At 29.7% G+C, this 19531-nt stretch overlaps 1 protein-coding gene across 8 annotated transcripts in view; it reads right to left on the minus strand.

Moving 5' to 3' along the window:
- Positions 1–19531, minus strand: part of Tl (toll like receptor) — a 207913-nt gene that overhangs the window by 146828 nt on the left and 41554 nt on the right. For 6 of the 8 annotated variants that reach the window (XM_088203125.1, XM_088203121.1, XM_088203122.1 and 3 more), the window contains exon 3: positions 8388–8424. The exons of the other annotated variants lie outside the window; for them this stretch is intronic. The gene's annotated coding sequence lies outside the window, so the exon portion shown is untranslated. The remainder of the gene's footprint in view (positions 1–8387; positions 8425–19531) is intronic. 8 annotated transcript variants of the gene reach the window in all.

The raw sequence follows: 19531 nt of genomic DNA on the forward strand, positions 1-19531 counted from the left end.
TACCTAAGACGTTCTTAACTGTATCCAGCTGTATAATACTAAAACTATCCCCTTCGCTACTTTTAACAATCAAATTAATTTCCTCTATACGTCTTTGGGGGACGGTTAATTTGAACGGGGGCGACAATGCCCCACAAAGGGAACTTTCCCCTCTCTGGGGCTACTTTATCACATATACATTATATGTTTTCTTCGGCTTGTTCGCGCATGGCTCGGCCCGTATGTGTGCGGTCGATCGAAATTGAGTTTTGGCAAATATTTGGTATGATGATTTTCGCGAAAGCGCCCCCGGGCCGTGTGGAATTTGTTTTGCGGCGTCGACACATTACAGTCGTACGAATGCGTTGACAGTTTTCTGTAAAGTGTTTGCCTTTCGCGGAACAAAGACCACATCTGTCACGTGCGCAGGTTGTTACATATTTACATTGTATCAAACCGTGGGTAAATAAAAGGGAAGACGATGTTTGGCATTCGAGCCCTGCGGCGAATATTCGGAGAACTCGCGCGCGCTTCGACCCAAATATTGCTATCGCAACACTGACACGTCCCATTGTTTTCTTAGGCAAAACGCTATCTGACATTACACAGTCGTATTGAATAAAATATACAAAGTGTATAGAGTTGTCCACGAGCGCTATGTTTTATTTAACATGTACTTTATTATGATAAAATATAATAGAACTCATATAAACACAAAATTGCTCTAAGTAGATTAAATTCTATAATGTCCACAGTAACCTTACATATTTAACAAACTTATGTACAAATTAAAGCTTTTAATATTTAATCATGTTTAAAACACTCGTACTTTAATAAATACATATTTTAAATTTAAGTTTAAAATTATTAAAAAAAAATTATCATCAAAATATTTAATACTATGTATAAATTAAATTGTTGGATTAAGACTATCCAAAAGTGTCTTTTAAAAATATTTAATTTGTGGTCTTCAAAAAAGGTTTTTTTCTCGTCGGCGTAAACAAACGACATTGCGTGTCTAAGCCGAAATTTATTAAAAAATATACATGTAATAAACGCCATGCAAATTGCAGTGACAAACCAAAGTCTGTTAATAGGAAAATACCAATCAAGTAGAAAATAAGTTCTTTGGGGCTAAGAAGGCAGTCAAAATAAAATCGTTATTTTTTTCATTTCGGTTTTCGTTCCGGTTCAATTAAAAAAATATCAATTTGGTTTCGGTTTTCGTTCCGGAGAAGCAAACATTTTTATTTGTATTTAAAATTTATTTTCTACCATAATTGATAATATTTTATTCCTTCTTTTGTAATAAGCATACTAAATGAATTGATAAATTAATATAATAATAATAATTATTTAAAAGTATATTATAATTTATTATCTGAAACCTATATTAACAAAACATTCACGAATAAAGTATACAAGATTCTTGGGTATATTTATTTATAATTAAAAATTATAAAAATTACCTCTAATTATAAAAATATTTATTTTTAAGAAACTATTTCTATTGGCTCGTAGGGTAAACTTTAAACCAGAAAAATCCATTTTAACAGTATCATGTGATGCTAGAGCTCCTAAAACCACTATTGAAATTTTGTATAAATGAAGATAGGTATTTTTATTTTCCTCCCAAAACCCTGAAATATGTTTTTTCAGTCTAATCTTTGTACATAATTACAGTTATTTAATATGTATTTAATGGCCACATATGTAGAAATTGAAGTCTACAACTCTATTTGCGTTAACACAGTCAGTTCTTGCCATCTCTTTCTCAATTATGAATAATGATGAAATGGATAGCTCTTGAACTGACTGTTAACGCAAATATAGTATATGTGTTTTACTTATTAAAAAATCATCTACCTTTTAATAGGACGTTTCACAAAAACTAGATGATTGTACTTGTTCATTTGTGATTGAAGTTAATTAATCTTAAAAATGTAATTTGTTTCAAATTAACGAGCGTGTTTGCACATGTACTGAACTGAAGACAACGATATTTTTTTGGTTCAACTCCGGTTTTCATTCTGACAAAATTAATGTTTTTTCCGGTTTCCGGTTTTCGGTCCAGTTCCGGTTCAAAGCCATGCTAATGATTAGGCAAAAAATTCAAAAAATAAATCAATTCAAATACAATTTTTTACAAGTAGAAATTGCAAGGTAAGGCTTAAATGGAAAACATTGCTTATCGTAAAAATTTGAATGACTCGTCTATTTCATTTAAAATTAATGGTTCAGCGCGCTCAACACTTGGCAAATTATTGGTACATAATTTATGGAGATTGATGATAATATATGAATATATGCATAAAGATCATCATACGATAGCAGAAAAAATATAAAAGAGATTGTGAAATTAATACATGAGTTCCATAAATTAGTACAATACAATAATGAAACATTTATTGTGAAACTAATAATTCAAAACATTTGTAAATTAAGATAAACATTACTGATAAATTGGATGTAAATGTAATTAAAGAAACATGGAAAATACTGGAAACTAAATTATATTATTTAGTAAATAATACCTTGAAATACATTTGTATACAGCTTTGTATATATATATAAAAAAATGTCACTTATTTTCCAAAAAGTTTCGTACTGCTTTGATATGCATAATAATAAAAATATAATACTGTTTAACGATTAAAAATGCACTGATTCAAGTCAAAGTTAAAAATGGATGCATTCTAAAATAATTTTCGGTCTGATAGTAAAATATTAAAAGACGCAACTAAACTAAGAGTATTCCAGAGATACCCACACTTGTCTGCTATTCTGCTACTTTTGTAACAAATACCGTATTCTTGTTCAACTGATTGCTTCCCCGCATAAGTAACACGTCTTTCTTGGTTGGCAGAGTGCCAGCAATTCAGCTTTTCTATCATTACAGATCCACTTTTAGCAGGGACAGGTGGGGGCATTTGCCTCTCCCTTGAGTTTGGCCAGAAAAATGCATTTAATGAAATGCATTATATAAAATACTATAAATAATTATAAAATTTAAATATTAAAAAAATGACAACTGACTAGCCAATTTTTGCCTTCCTTCCCTAAAAAAAGCTAAAATGACGCCCTTGATTCTAAACCGAAAATTCTTAAGTTATCCTTCAAAGAAAATCTAAAAAACGGTATTGAATCTATCTCGAAAATATTTTAACAACGGAAAAAATATTATTGAATTCAATATATAATAAATATTAATTACCAAATCAAATAACTTTTTTTGTGTAATTGTATTAACAATGTATGTATGTATGTATACGTTGTACACACATATGATTTATTGATTAATACACTAATGTATTTTTATATATTCCATGACATTTAAAATCGACACTGAAAAATACAATATTGTATTTTGCGCTCTCATATTGGGCAAAATTCAGTTTAGATGTGATTAATTATTTTTTTATTATTATTTTAAAAAGTCGTAATATGAGCGCTAGATAACCAAGCGCTTCCACTACGACAACAACGGCACAATTTTACTACATTTGACGTGAATTTTTGACTTCTGAGAAGTGATAATTGTATTTTGCGCTCTCCTATTGGTCAAAATTTGGTTTTGATGTGCTTCATTCGATTCTTACTTATTGTAAGTCGTAAAATTGTAAAAAAGCCTAATATGGACGCTAAATAACTGAGCTTTTCTACTGTGACGGCACGATTATATTGCTTTTGACGTAGATTTATAGAATTTACCAAAAAAAATGCATGTCATTTAATGACGTTTTTTTAATAAAAAGTATTTTTCTAATAACAAGTTTATTTTACAAAATAATCTCGTTTGACAGATTTAATTCCACAATAGCAAAAATAATCCAGCTGTGAGTTAAAATATTCAGAAAGAATTTTTTTACCCTCACAATTATTTTTTTTATTATTAAAATTATGTTGTAGAGACCTAAATAAATGTCAATACGACAGTGCTATAGCAGGAGAATATGGAGGGTGAGCAACAGTTTTCGATCCGAAAGTATCAATTTTTCTCGCGTGTTTCTCGCAGTATGAGGCAGGCGCGTCGCCTTGTTCTCGTCGCTCAGTGCGTTTGGAACTCAAACGCATGTTTCCACGCCTTTCCATTATTTTTATACTTCTTTGAATGCTAGACTATGTTTCTGTCTTATTTTTTAGTTCATGAATTGATATTGAACCAGAAAAACTATAAAAATAGACGGCACAAATGCTTTTGGTTGTCGATTTTTTTTTGTTAAATTCATACAGCATACAAGTGCGTTAAAACACCTTACTCGGAAAATAAATTTTCCAATGAAACTTGTAGTGTTTTTTGTTGTTGTTATATTTGTAACGCACTCTCCAGATGTTTATCCAAACACTACCGAAAGAAAGTCATGCGACTCGAACAACAAATAAGTCACAACTGACCGTCAAAGTTATTTAGTATAAAAACGTCCTTTTATTTGGGTACTCCTAAATAATATTAAAAAAACGATCACTGACGTCCCTGTTTTTTAGTATTAAAATACATAGATACAACACGTGCTTTTTAGGAAAATTTCAATAAAATAGATATTTTTTTTAAAGATAAAATAAAAAAAGCACAAATGCGCTGTGTGAAAAAAATTGAAAAACAATTACAGGCATATGGAAAAATAATAAAGTATGTAATTGCTGATTTTGAATGGATTGATTGATAAAATGTCATATAGAAAGATAGAGATTTAACGATTTTAAATAGCCTTAAAATTATTTAAAGAAATAATTCAAGTACAACTAAAAGATGAGTCCTCTATTTTATTATATTATTGATTACTCTGTATTTATAGACCTACATAATCATGGTTTGCATTGTACTAATATTTTATCTGTGCAAATTAACACGAGGTGTATACATCACGTACTACACGAGTAAGTTTCGCCGAAAAGTAACTTTAGTCCTGGCAAATTACTTGTGTCTGCGGGCGTTAGGCGTAAAGATGGAAACACGAAATTAAGTGACAGAGATGATGTAACCGGAGAGACGACGCGCGTGGATAAATACTTATAGTTCGCTAATGGTTTTTCCGCAAGAAAAACAATTTTCCTTTTGCTCGTTTGTCTTGAATGGTACTCTTCCGGCGTTGGCAGGTCGCTTTCCACCCTCTTTCGCGCTCTCTCTCTCACCCCCTCACATCAAGAATGAAGAAGACGTAGGTTTGTGACATTTCCTCTCGGCGGTTCACGTTTGCTATTTCGAAACCGATTCTCCGATAAACGACTCGCTCGGTAATTTTGCGCATCGTTTTATTGTAACAATAGCGATAAGCTCGGCGCAAAAAATCTTAGCTCGAGAGTTCAAACTGAACTTCATACAATGGAACAATATACTGTTGCTATGCGATGCGCGAGTCTGCAGCAAAATTTCACTCTTGCTCTATCACCTCACGTTCATTTTATAATTTAATAAATTATATATACATATATAATACATATATATATTGAATTGTAGGAACTTTAAAAATCGAACGTGTTTATTTTTCACACCGCTTGGCGGATGACAGGTCGAATAGTCGTTAGCATCATAACGTGACAGTTGTAACGTGACAGTCGGACGTTGCGAATGTCGTGTGACAGGTCTGTGAAATGCCTGTGCTGAATATGACGGGTCAGGCACTGCACTGACGAGGGTCCGTCAAGGGCCCAAAAGGGTTCACCTGATCCTCCTACATGTAGACACGGCCAAATCACGATACTGTGTGTGATAAATGAAATGCTATACCCATCTAAAACAAAGAATGGTGAATATATTTTTCAGCATCCAACCATATTAAAAGCACAAAAAATTTAAGAATCTCTGACATTTTTCTATCTACAATAACACTGAGTATCTCAAAGTATACAAAGATAAGACTTACTTTATTTATATATAAAATAAGAATATTTATTTTATATCCTTCGCTTTTAAAAAAAAATCTTTTGACACTAAAATTAATATTGAGCCACAAAAAATACTTATTTTACATTTCTCTGGCATTTTCTGAAAGTAAAGACAATCTGAACAAGACAAAAAAGTAGTGAATCTGTATATCAAATTTTCAGTTCAAAGATAGGACAAAAAGACAAAAAAAAAATTATGGTCGATAGACCAAATTGTTATTCATTACTATAAGTATATAAGTGGACCTTATGGATGGATTGCTTGAACGTTATAAAATTAGGATTATAATCAATAAATAATACATGAGAGTATTATACCACTTATTAGATATGACCATATCATATTCTGGAACTTTGCTCTAAAGGGCTTGCCACAATTGCGGCCCTTAGACCGCTATTGAATAGAAGAAAAAAACGATATTTAAAAAAAATATGCTATACAATTATGCAAACAATTAATTAGACTCATTTTAACATATGCCTGTCCAATGTAAAGTAAGATTAGTAATACTATTTTTTTTAAATTACAAGTAATTCAAAACAAAAATATAATAATAATATAATACACCTATATATACTAATCTTTAAAAATACATATTTACCATAAAATATTTCAAAGTTTTCAAAGTTTTTTTAAAAATTATTAATATACACAATTTTCCCCAATATTAAATTATTCATGACTAGTTAAAGAGTATGTAAGATAAGGAATCGTTGATCTCCTCCCATTTCCCTGCCATACAAAAATTACTTTCGACTTTGAAATATACAAGAGTTTACTCTTTAACTCACTCGTAGAAGAGTTTATACTAAATTAACACAGATATACTTTAAATATACAGAGAAACATCGTTCCAACTTTATTCGTCAAAGTTTACCTTCATTTTTAAGACAATTAAAAAAATACTACGTAACCTTTTTACGGTATAATAAATACATGTTTGATAAAATTAATAGCAGCAAGAAATTAAATGTATTTTAACGATAAATGCGTATTTAAAGTTCTTAATTTTTTTGTGATCGTTTAACACAAAGTCATATAGAAGTATTTTTCAATATTTTTTTCGTTGCTACTCAATGCATTAGTACTGTCAATAAAATAATCAGAAACCTACAAAACCTTTCAAAAAGTGTTAAAAACACTAGACTGAAAATCTGAGAATCGATGTCATCTATATAATAATTTTATATAATATAAACTATTATGTATTATAATTAACAATCAAAAGTCACTTTGCTGCGGGGACACGAACCTGTGGCATCTGGGTTATCAGTAATTGCCTTACAGATTACGCTATTCCGGCTTTTCAAAACTAAGCACAATATTTTTGAACCGTTTGATAGACAAAAATCAGTTTTATGATTTTATGGTCAATAAAAAGTTCGATGTGACAAGGTCACACTAATCACAAACATTAAATTATGTTTATAAACAGTTGTTCTTATCAACTGAAAGATAAATATATATAAAGATGTGTCAATTTTTTTATATATACTAATAGATAGAAAATATTGAAGTTCTTTAAATATAAATAAACAAATCGCTATAAAAATCACCAACACGATATACGAGTGGTATAAGTCGCTGACTATAAACCTAAAAGACATGGATTCGAATGTTTTTTAATTTTTATCGTGTCTGGTAGATCAGAATTAGTGATTATTATGTAATTATAACTCCGATCGACCATCAAAAATTCACGGATAAATATCGTGATAATTAATTATAATTATATTAAAAAAGTGTGTCTCATGAATAATAATTATGAGTTTTGTCTAATCTATTATTTATGACTACTGAGTCATTGAAGCTGACATGTGATAATCATCATTAAAAGTCAAATGATATGAAATATGGTTACTTAGGGGTCACTTTTTTTACCAGAGGCGTGCCAAAAATAGGTGGATTTATTTTAATAAATCTGTAAGTAATTTGTTTATGCTACTGAACATAAAATTGAAATATGGCATGTTAAGAAGAGGCACATCATTGGATTGTTAAACTTGATTCCTAAATTCACTTACGGTAGCTATTTGTAAATGCTTTACAGCAAAACAAATTATAAGGATTTTACTTAGATTAAAATTCATAGTACTCAATTGAACGATTTTGTTTCAAAGTTTTTTAGATAAAAAATTCATATTTAAATCGAAAACATTAATTAGGAATTATATTAAAATATAAATAACTTCCAATCAAAAACTAGATTTAAGAGAAGTAATAAGTTCATATTTATCAATATAAATAGACAGATAAGAACATGTTATATTTTGGTAGAAAACAAAATATTTTTTTATAGGAATCGTTGCATAGAAAACCATACAATAATATATAAGTATTATAATTTATTATTACAGACAAACAATACAATTATTTTGGGACACTGAACCATTATAGCTGACCGGCGCGAGAAAAAATAATTGTATATATGAAGTAAAAAGATTTTTTCGACCAGGGGCGTGCCAAAAAAAGACATGATTGAAATTTTTAACAATAAAAAAATTATTTTTTTCTCACTTACCTCTAAAAGCGACTTGATTTATAGAAGCATTCTTTGTCTGCAAAATAAAATTTTTAATTAATATTTTTTATTTGGGTCAATATATTTATATTAAAAACTAGTTTATAGCGCTTATACATATTATAAAATACCTGCAAATTAAAATGTGGGTATTTTTATTAAAAGCATATAATTAACAGATCACTTGACGCGGTTCAAAGGCGAACCTCAACGTCACATCCACGCGATTTTCATATTGAAAATATTGCCGGGAAACCGCGTCCGTGGATGCTGGCTATGACACCGACGGTTTTTTTTATTCATCCATTCTCTCGCTTTACATACATATGTATACGCACGCACACACGCGCACTTTGGAAAGCACAAAATACAAATTAAATATTGATTCAGCAGGGGATGCCGAAACGCCGCACGCGGGGAGTTGGGAGTTGCGCGTAAAAAGAAATGGTGCGAGAAAAAGGGTATTATTTGAACAATACAAGTGTGTGCTCAAAACGCTTTCAAATCCTAGCCACTAGATTATTTACAAGTTTATCGCCAGAGGCGACATGGAAAATCGCACTCGAAAGCAGGAGGAGCACTTGTCGATAATGCGAAAGCGTGTTTTTTTGCTGCTCACTCGATCTTGTATGATAATATTTACGCGAAATGTTATGGCTCGTGTCGTACATACTGATATAATATGCAGAGTTTATTTTGAAGATAAAAATAGATTTGTTTTTCTTTCTTCACCTCGTGTATGCGAAATATATAAGTGTCAACTGAGTGACATTAAATTATAACAACGCTAGTGAAGGTTTAGAGAATGTCAAAACTGGCAACTCAACAATTAAATTATTAAATGTAATTCGAATCATCAACATTCAAAATATTGAGAAAATTAAAAGTAATTAAACAAAAGGGTTGAATATAATCAATAAATGTAAATAAAAAAAATAATAATTTTAAAGGGTTGAATATAATCAATAAATGTAAATAAAAAAAATAATAATCATGTTCGCGGTTTCAAGTGATATTTTGAAATCTTAAAAAAGCGCATTAAGTATTTTATTTTCATCGTTGATATTTTTCGTCTAATAAGATTTAAAAAAATGTTTTTCTCCGAATCATAAGATATTATGAGCAAATAAAAAATAATGTAGCACAAGCCTAAGGTTCGCTCAAAAAAATTTGAGAATAACCATCAATATATCCAATCAAGTGTTTAAATCATGAACCTTATCAATATAATAATGACAAAAATTCCTAATGAGATGGAATTTTGTTACTTGATAATAAAAATGTTCTATATTTAGTACTGTATATTTTTTAATCAAATGTGTATTATGTTATTAAATGTAACACAGTTCACTCCCAGCGTAATTACTACGATGTTTATTTATTTAAAATAAATTCCCGATGATAAGCACAACCTAAATGTTATAGTTGTTGTCTAGGACATTACACGTACAAAGCGGACAAATTATGTCAAGAGTGAGCGATAGATATATCGCGTGTTAACACCGAGCACAGATAACTACTGGAATGAAAAACCCGACCGATTTAATCTCAACGGTATTTACACGAATATAGGAAATTCAAAGTGACTTATCATATTCCCCATTATAAGTATGTACATATATTTTTTTGCACGTCAGTAATTATCAATTTGTAGGCAGTCGAAAATTTTCACGGCCCCTCTGGCAACAGAACGCAATTCGATTTGCACCACATCAAAGTGCGGAGGTAACTTGAATTAGCGTCTAGTTAAAAGGGTGTAATATTCGCGGGGGTGAAAATAAAGGGCGTCGATGTAAATGGAACTTCTCTACGATATATTCATAGTAAAAATCCGCATTGCCGAGTAAACGATTGTTGGAATTCAGCGCAAAAGTGCAACTCGGCGTGAAATATAGCTCCAGTCAAAAAACGTACGAGTCTGTCAATAATATTCCGGGCGAACTGAAAGTGCACCCATAAAACACTGTCGTTAGGGAAATTGAAAAATCACATTTAATATCCGTGAAAGCCTTCGCTCGTGTAAAATTTCGCAGACGTTGCAGGAACGCTTAAACGTCGCAAAAATAAAAAAAATACAAAAGTAAATTTTGCATAATGCTCTGTGATGGCTTATAACTGAGTGCTTCGTTCAACTACTTGTGTGATTCATCGTTTTAGTGCTATTTCGGTACTTTTATGTGACTATTTAATCTCATATATAAACGAAATCTATTGCTTTACATTAAAGCTTTAAGAATAACGTAACTGATGTACGATATAAATTTATATTTAAAAATTTAACCAGCACAATAAAAGAGTCGTATAATTTTTTGACTATTAATCTTGGTTAGAATCATATATGAACCTTATTTTTCTTTCATTTTTATCGTGTTTAAGAGACCACAGCTTAGGTTTGCTTATATTTTCCTAATCTCACGGATAAATAATGTTATGATTAATTAAAATCGAGCTAGATCGTACACATTGAAAATTCTCTAATAATATATTTGTGATCATATAGAATATCTTGTTTGTATATATATATATTATATACATATATAATAATATGTTTTGGTAAAACTGTTTTATTAATATATATTATATGTCTATTTAAATAATTGTGTCCATTTTATATTATTAATGTAGTATTAATAGTAAAAAAAAAAAAACGCACAGTTAAGATGTTTAATTATATATGGGTTATACCAAAATTTAATGTTTTTATACATATGATAACTGTCGTAGTTTTAGTCATATCAAAATAAAACTTTTTCTAAAAATAGATCTTGGAAAAATTTAGCCTAATTTGCCATATTGTTTTAAAATAGCGGGCGTTAAAAAAATAAAATACCTCACACCTCCGTTAAAATAATAAAATATCTCACTTTTAAATAGAAATTCAAAAATAAACATAATGTTGATTTTTTTAGTATTTTGTGGGTTTTTGAGGACAAAGTCTTATTCATATTGCTATTAACTGGTTTCAAAAAATATGTAATATTTCGACAATGTTTGTTAACCAGTTTGATTTGTTTCTTGTTCCAAAAAATGGCGGATATTAAAATCATTCGTCCATTTGTTAGCAAAAAATCAATAGAAAAAGTAGATATTAAAAATATGTTTTTATTATTAATTATTTTAAAATTTTCAAAAACGCACTATTCATAAAAATAAAAAAGTAACTCTCCACAAAAAAAATATTTTGTATAGGGAGATCTAGAATATATCGAATTTTTAAGACAAGGTATCAATATAAAATTTGTTTTTCAAATATACTGGCTAAATTCGTTAGCGAGCCTGATCTGCTGAGTTGTTTAAAAATACCAGCTACTCAAAACCATTAACTTAATTTTAAAAAATATAGAGAAATAAATGGGGAGAAAAAAACTTTTATAAATGTAAATAAAAATTAGAAAAAAGTGTATTTTTTTTTATTTTTAGCAACGTAAAAATTCCTTAAAAATAAAGATATTCAAAACATTTAGTATAAAAATGACATAAAATATAAATTTAAAAATATATATATTTTAAAAAAAATATTTTAGGAAAATAAAGAAAAACGTAGAGGTCAAAGATGTATAATAAATTATAATAAATATTAAAATAAAAAACTTTTTCAACATACTTTTATATACAGCAAAAAATCTTGCATAAAAGCATTTGTCAAACAGATTTTTTTAATTTATCGGATATCTGTTAAAATATAATAAAGAATCACAATATCATTTCATACATATGTATGTTGAATAAAAATATAACTTTTAATAGAAAGTCTCAACCTATTGCACTCTAAAATTTTATATATATAGGAGAGTCACTCGATTGTAGGTTAGACAATTTTTTAAATACCATACCGTTATAAATAGTAAAGTCTTATTTGTTATAGGGGACATTACCATAAAACATTTCATATCATACGGTCCGTCAGGACACTAACAATATCATTTTACAGAGTCACAGCTAGCGATAGTAAATATTTTATGTCATATCAATAAACCTAAAACCTACTTTTTTAGAAATTATTAAAAATAGCAAGAATCTAACAGAGAAAAGACACATCTGTATTTTCTTACCACATACGATCGGATTTGTCCGCCAGGCACCCGCGTCGGACAGATCCGCGCGTGTATAGCTGTTCGTGAACATGTAGAAAGAACCTCTGCATGCTCTCAAAACTGATTTTGATATCTCTAGTGAAAGTTTCTCAAGCCAGAATGTTCCCATCGAGATAATAGAAATTATTTGATAGCGAATGAGATCAAAAAAAATACACAATATGGCACTTTCAGACACTATAGGGCAGACGGTTGATGGAAGCCCATCTTCATAGAGAATGTAAATCATTATGTAGAGAAAAATGGTGTAATAGATTAAGAGCATCTTAGAGCATATAAAATTAAACTGGGTTTTAAGCTGCCGTATTTATTTCATTAATAAATAATTTGAGGGTTTAAGTTGGACACTTAAGAAAAAGGGGTTAAATATTATTTTTAAGTAAGCCATGAATTGTCTACAATCGCTTTGATAATATAACAAAAACCAAAATTCATGTGAAGCATACAGTACCAAAGATCGCTTGTGAATTAATTTAATGGTGAATTGTTTATTAATATATAAAATACAGTGTTACACATTTTATTAAATTGTGATTTTCCGTATTAAACATTTTTTACAAAATAATTGTATACTGTTACAACAGCTATTGTAAATATTTAACGGTTTCATTTCATCCGTAGGCATCTGCGATTCGTACTTTAAATTATAATTAAAGTCTCTCAAGGCCGATTTGACCGATCCTTCGAAATTCATCCTAACATTTAATTAATTAGAATTATTTTCATTAATTTTACACTCGTGTAGTCGAAACGATCAAATTACGAAGCTACTGTGATTGAAAGCGTTCAAATTAAAACGAGTCTTTTGAAATAAATATTTTATTTTATTCGCGCGAAAGGGGGATTGAAAATATATATTATAATACTGTATTTATCGACTGGGGGAGAGAAACAGATCCGGCTTTAACCTTTGCCCGCCCTACAATCGCTTCGGAAACGTTACTTCTAATTATCATTTCCTTTTTTCCTTCAGTTGCCACCCATCCCCGCATAGCTGCCCTTTATAAATGTATAAAGAATTAAGGAAGAAGACAAATCTTCGCAGTTTCGCAGAGGAATGCGTGTTTGGCTTCAAACCCCCTGCGAAACTCCGTATTTTATCAGTCCTTTACGGCATTGTAAATCTTAATCTGGTAAATAAAGTATACCGATAGGTTCTACGCGGGTCCGATCTTATAGGATGGGGAAATTGATTAAATCGCACAAAAAAAAAACTATTTAAAATGTATCAGTCTTCACATTATATACACAAAAGAATCTTATCATGATATTGAAGAAGGAAAAAACTTTAATTGGATGGGTTTTATTTTTAGAGCCTAGAATGTATGAAAGAATTTGTATATGAGCGGCATGCGAGAATTCCGTTAATGAGATATGCCAGTTGTTTATAAGCTCTTAAATTCTCACAAGAAAAATATTAGTTTTAATATAGAGTCGATAAAAAATAATAAATGTTGACATTTTGTATAATTAGTGTGAATAGTTATTTTGTGTAACGATCAAAACACGACTAGCAGTCTATAAAGGGAGTAATTTGAAAAAATATTTATGTTTAACATACATATATTTGGGTTGAAGTTGGGTTCAATAACCATAATTGGTGGCATAAATAAACTTGTTTTTTTTTTAGGACGAAAAATTGGAATATTTATTATGATTACTTTAAAAGTTATTATAAACTATATAGCCCTTCTATTTCGTGCATATGGATTTTTATTTATTACTTCCAATATTGTAATACGATAGTTGTATTAAGCTAACGTTGGTAAAAAAATAAACAGCTAGGCAGCAAAAAACATTTCATTGGTCTGCTTTTGTCGTCCAAAATATTGTACTGTTACTCTATAAATATGCATTTAAGAATAACGATTAATTACTAATTAATGCCTTATTTTTTGTGTATTGATTACCATTATAAATAAGAGTAAAATGCCATTAACATTACATATTAAGCTATAAAAATTATAAGGAAGTTCTGAAAAGGTACATATTTTTTCTTCAAAATTATATAAAATAATATTGTATTTTTCTTACATACTGTATCAAAAAGTTTAGCTTTTAACGTTTAGCTTTTAGTAAGAGCGCAAATTTAGCTAGTTTAAGCCATTAAGATAATTTTGCACATCTTTAAATAAATGTTTTTTAACCTAGGGCTTGATCACTAATTAAAGAAAAGTCATTATCCGTACTCACGCCAATTGGCGTCCTGAGTGTGCCGAAAGTTAAACACCGCAGACGCCAATTGGCGTCCTGTGTATGTTTTCGTTTCCATGTCAAATTAAAAATATATGTTTAGTGTTTTATTTGCTTTTTTTAAAAAGATGACTAAATAAATGTATGAATTTTCATTTTATTTTAATTTTTTTTTTTTTTAATTATATTTAGACAAATACGAAGGTTTTATAAATATATTTTATATTTCTTTCATCCGGCAGTTTCACTACCAGACAAACTTATGTATCTTTTGATGTGGTACGAATATTTTAACAAATTTTTCTAGACATGTTATAAATGTATCAATGCATCAATTCAAGCCATTATTAAGTGGTTCTCAACATGTGGTTCACCGGAAATAAAAATTAATTATTACATTTCCTTATTATTAGATTTTAAAATTGATTGATGATTTTAAAATTATAAAAGCAAGTAATCTAGGAATTTAAATAAAAATAATTTAAATTGAGTTAACCAGCGGTTCTCAAACTTTTTCAAATTTTAAAAAACTTTTTTCCAGCACACTTTTTTTTCGGACGGTGTAAAAAAAGAAAAAATATGTAATTTTATACACAAACATATAAATATGTATATTTAAAAATAATTTATTGGGTAAATGGGTTTATTAAGAAATAAAGTCAAATTACATAAAATTAAAAAATACGATGTACATATATAAAAAGTACAAGATACTAAAAATTTATCATATCATTAACCATTAGATAGTATTGCATTACTGAGAATCTCAAGATTGTCAGATTAGTAAGATTCTATTGTATTTTTTTCTATCCTGTTATAAGGAAATTCAAACATATTTTTTTTGGTGAGTAAATATTATCTCCCGTCAGATATTACTGGCTTACTGGAAGTACCGAATCTCAGTGACACATTTTTTTAGAAAGTGGGAATTTTTTCGAGTTATTATTTTTGAATTATTAGCACGATGCACATAAAAACTTATGGATAAGAATTAAGTTTAAGTTATACTATCGTGTGAAGTGCATCTGGTTTTTGTGTGCTCGAGTTAATATTCGAAAAATATAACGAACTGTTTATAAAACATAGTTTTTAAGTTAGATACGAGTGTAGAATCTACGTGAAAATAATTACAGTTTATGTTATTTAATATAGTGTTAAATATATATAGATATTCCAAGTGACAATGAAAATTATAGTGATAGTGATTCAGACTCTTCTGTTCATGAAAGAAATCGTCCACATGCTATGATGCTCATGAGCAATGAGGAAGATGAACAAGAAAAATATTTAGAAGACACTTTACAAGACACAAAACTTTATTGAAGATGACTTGTTTCCCGTTATTGCAGAAGAAACGAATAGACACCATAATCAAAACTTCAACAGATACAAACTGCAAATAACATCTAAAAAATGGGTGGATGTAACGGTACCAGAATTCAAAAATTGATTTGAGTTGATATTGCTAATGGGCCTGGTAAAAAAAGGCTCATTACACCTGCATTAGACAATAAATCCACTAATAGGAACCCCGATATTTACAAAAACCATGAGTAGAAATAGGTTTTAGCAAATATTACGTTACCTGCGTTTTTCCAATAATGAAAATGTTCCTGATAATGTAGGATGACTGTTCAAAGTACAAAAAATAATTGATTATTTCTCCGAAAGATTAAAAAATATGTACAAACCAAGCCAAAACATATCTCTGGATGAGGGTATGATCCCATGGTGTGGAAGATTAAATTTTCACGTATAGAACCCCAGTAAGCTCACAAAGTACGGTATAGTGATAAGAATGGTATGTGAATTAGTGTCAGGATACATATCGAAATTTAAAATATATTCAGGATCTGGAATTTCGTTACAAGATTCAATATCACATCTAACATCAGACAATAAATACAAATAGCATTATCTTTACATGGACAATTTTTATAACAGTGTTGAAATAGCAAAAAAATATATTTGAAAAAAAATAGAATCTGTGGTACCATAAGAAAGAATCGGGTTTTACCAGAATATCTGAAAAATGCAAAATTACGAATATTTGAAACCAAATATAAACGATATGGGGTAATATTGTTGCAATTGCGAAAAACGGTAAAAAATCGAGACACTTTAAACTTTCAATATATAACTAGTTATTGTGAAAAGTGATTTACACGTGAAAGACAATGTAAATTATCTGTGTATGTGCCTGGAAGATTTCACATTACGATGGAGTAAATTACAACGGTTAGTGAATATTTTATTGCAAATGAATTATATATCAGTAAACTCGTATTAGTAAAAATGTCACAATACAAAAAAAAGTTTGCTTGAAAAAAGTTTTAACAAATTTAAAAAAGTTTGAGAACCGCTGGCTAAGTCAATTTAAATTATTTTTATTAAAATTTCTAGGTTATTCGTTTTTATAATTTTTAAATCAAGATAATCATTTTAAAAATCTAATAATAAGGAAAAGTAATTATTATTTTTTATTTCCGGCGAACCACATGTTGAGAACCATCTAATAATAACTTAAATTGATGCATTGATACATTTATAACATGTCTAGAAAAATTCAACGAAATATTCGGACCGTATCAAAAGATACATAAATTTAAATAAAAAAGGTAAAATTCACGAAGTTTTGCGAAAAAGTGCCGGTATTTAGCGTAAGTCTGGTAGTGAAACTGCCGGTCGGTAAAGTGTTAAAGGAAGTGGTTGAAGATAATAAAAAAGGGTAAAAACTTTGCTTGAAATAAATTGCAGATGTACTATTTTATCATCATGACGAGTGGTGTAAGTCAATGACTTTTAACGAAAATACTTGAGTTTAAATCATATATGGACCCTAATTTCTATCGTGTCTGGGAGATCGTAATTAGTGATTTTTATATAAATATGATTTCAATCGATTATCACAGATTATTTTCATTTAGATGTATTTAATCTTAATGGTAAATCATGTGATGAGTAATTTAAATCAAGCTAAGTAGTACGTGTTAGGTTTTAAGAATTCCCTAATGATCTATGTAAGCTTTTATAGAAGATTTCATATGTATTTCAAAAAATTGTGTAGTCATGCATTATCGTGGTTAAGCACAATCGCTTTTTTCAGTTTATTCAACAATTTTGTAAGTAGAACTTAGTGAAATCAATAGTTATTTGGTGGCAAAGGTCGCAGCCAGGGCCGCCGAGGGAAAACAATGATTCCGGGCCTCATGACAAAAATGGCATTTTATATATTTTTTTAAATCGTAATACAATTTCTTAAATAATAATAATAGGTACGACTTAACCCTTTCTACGCTACTAATAAATATAAAAAATTAGCCACCGTTGTTATTTCACATATTTTATGTAAAATATTTTAATTAGGCATTAAAAATTATCAAAAATATCTACTCATAATATGATAATTAGTCGTGTTGCTGCTCGATTATCAACCGTATTACAAGTGAGAATCAAATAAAATATATCTAAACCGAATTTTAGTCATACAGGAGAGCGCAAAAGCACTTTTCAGAAGGCTAAAATTCGCGTCAAAAGCAATAAAATCGTGAAAAAAATAAAATAAGGGGGAGGAGGTAAATTGCATTTTAGCCCCCCAGCGCAAACAATCTAAAGCATCGTTTCTATGTACATAAGTTCTATTTTTAAGTCACATTTACGCATCTTATTAACTCTAATATTATATTTAAAAAATTCACGATACATTACAATGCTTTCGTGGTTTAAACTAGATTGATTTTTTAACTAGTATAAATAGAAAAAACCGACATGCTCGTTTTGTCACGCACGAAGCTTCGGGGGAGTAATATGTATATAAAGAGCAAAGAAGACAAAACTAACCCTTCGCAATAAAAAAGAGAGTGGTTCAAAATTGGTTTCGATACGTTACTTTTAAGTTTGCACGTCGGAAAAGAGTCACAGGAAGAAAAATGTAGTGCTCCCAGTATCTCCTCGCAAGAATTACACACACCCTCAATAACATACGGCGCCCGTAAGGCAGTGGCATACATCAAGGGGGCACTGCACGGGGTCGGGGTCCACTGCACACAGCTGTCACGGGCAAAGGGCTTTATTTTATCTGGAGAATTCCAGATTTCGCAGCAATAACCATAAAATGTAATTTATTCAGAGGCACGATCCGCCGGGCCAAAGGGTAGGTCCACCTTTCCCAGCGGGCCGAAGCCGGGGTCCTCACAATTTCGGGATTTTCTCGGATTTATCGTCCAGGTGGTGGACGATAACGCAACGGTATACTCTACGGCCAGCGGTGGTCGGTATACTGTATGTGTGTATCGATATGAGGTAGTATAAAATATTTAATCCCGGCCACTGGCTTAAACAACGGGGCGGTTCGCAAAGTGACTACGACGTATTAATGTAACGTTGTTCCTAAATTGTGTGCTTACGAAATTCTGGCAATATTTCACGCACACTCAATAAAGCTTAAGAAATTGCGATGGAAACTATAGGTGAAGTTTCGACCGTTATTATGATATATTAACGGTGTATCATATATACTATTATATAATAACACAATATGTTTTATTATGCGTGTCTACAACACGGGTAGTTAAGCGCTTCATAATGAATATTTTTTTGTTATCATACATTATTATGAAAAAACATACTAAATTATCTAAATTAATATATATTGTAATAAATATAGCTATAATATACAAAATCCTAACTGTTTTATATCATATTATGTGAGGAAAATAAAAGCTCTAATAACCCTACACTAATATTGGCATAAAAAAATAAAATACATCCGTCAACCATTGTTGATTTTATCGTTTTCATATTTTCCCATTTCAAATAAATTTCTTTTTCATCCTTAATTTTGATTGAAATTTCGGT

The sequence above is a fragment of the Plectrocnemia conspersa genome, unplaced genomic scaffold, assembly GCF_051122295.1.
Source record: "Plectrocnemia conspersa isolate PC_06_02 unplaced genomic scaffold, ASM5112229v1 ptg000014l, whole genome shotgun sequence".
NCBI lineage: Eukaryota > Metazoa > Arthropoda > Insecta > Trichoptera > Polycentropodidae > Plectrocnemia > Plectrocnemia conspersa.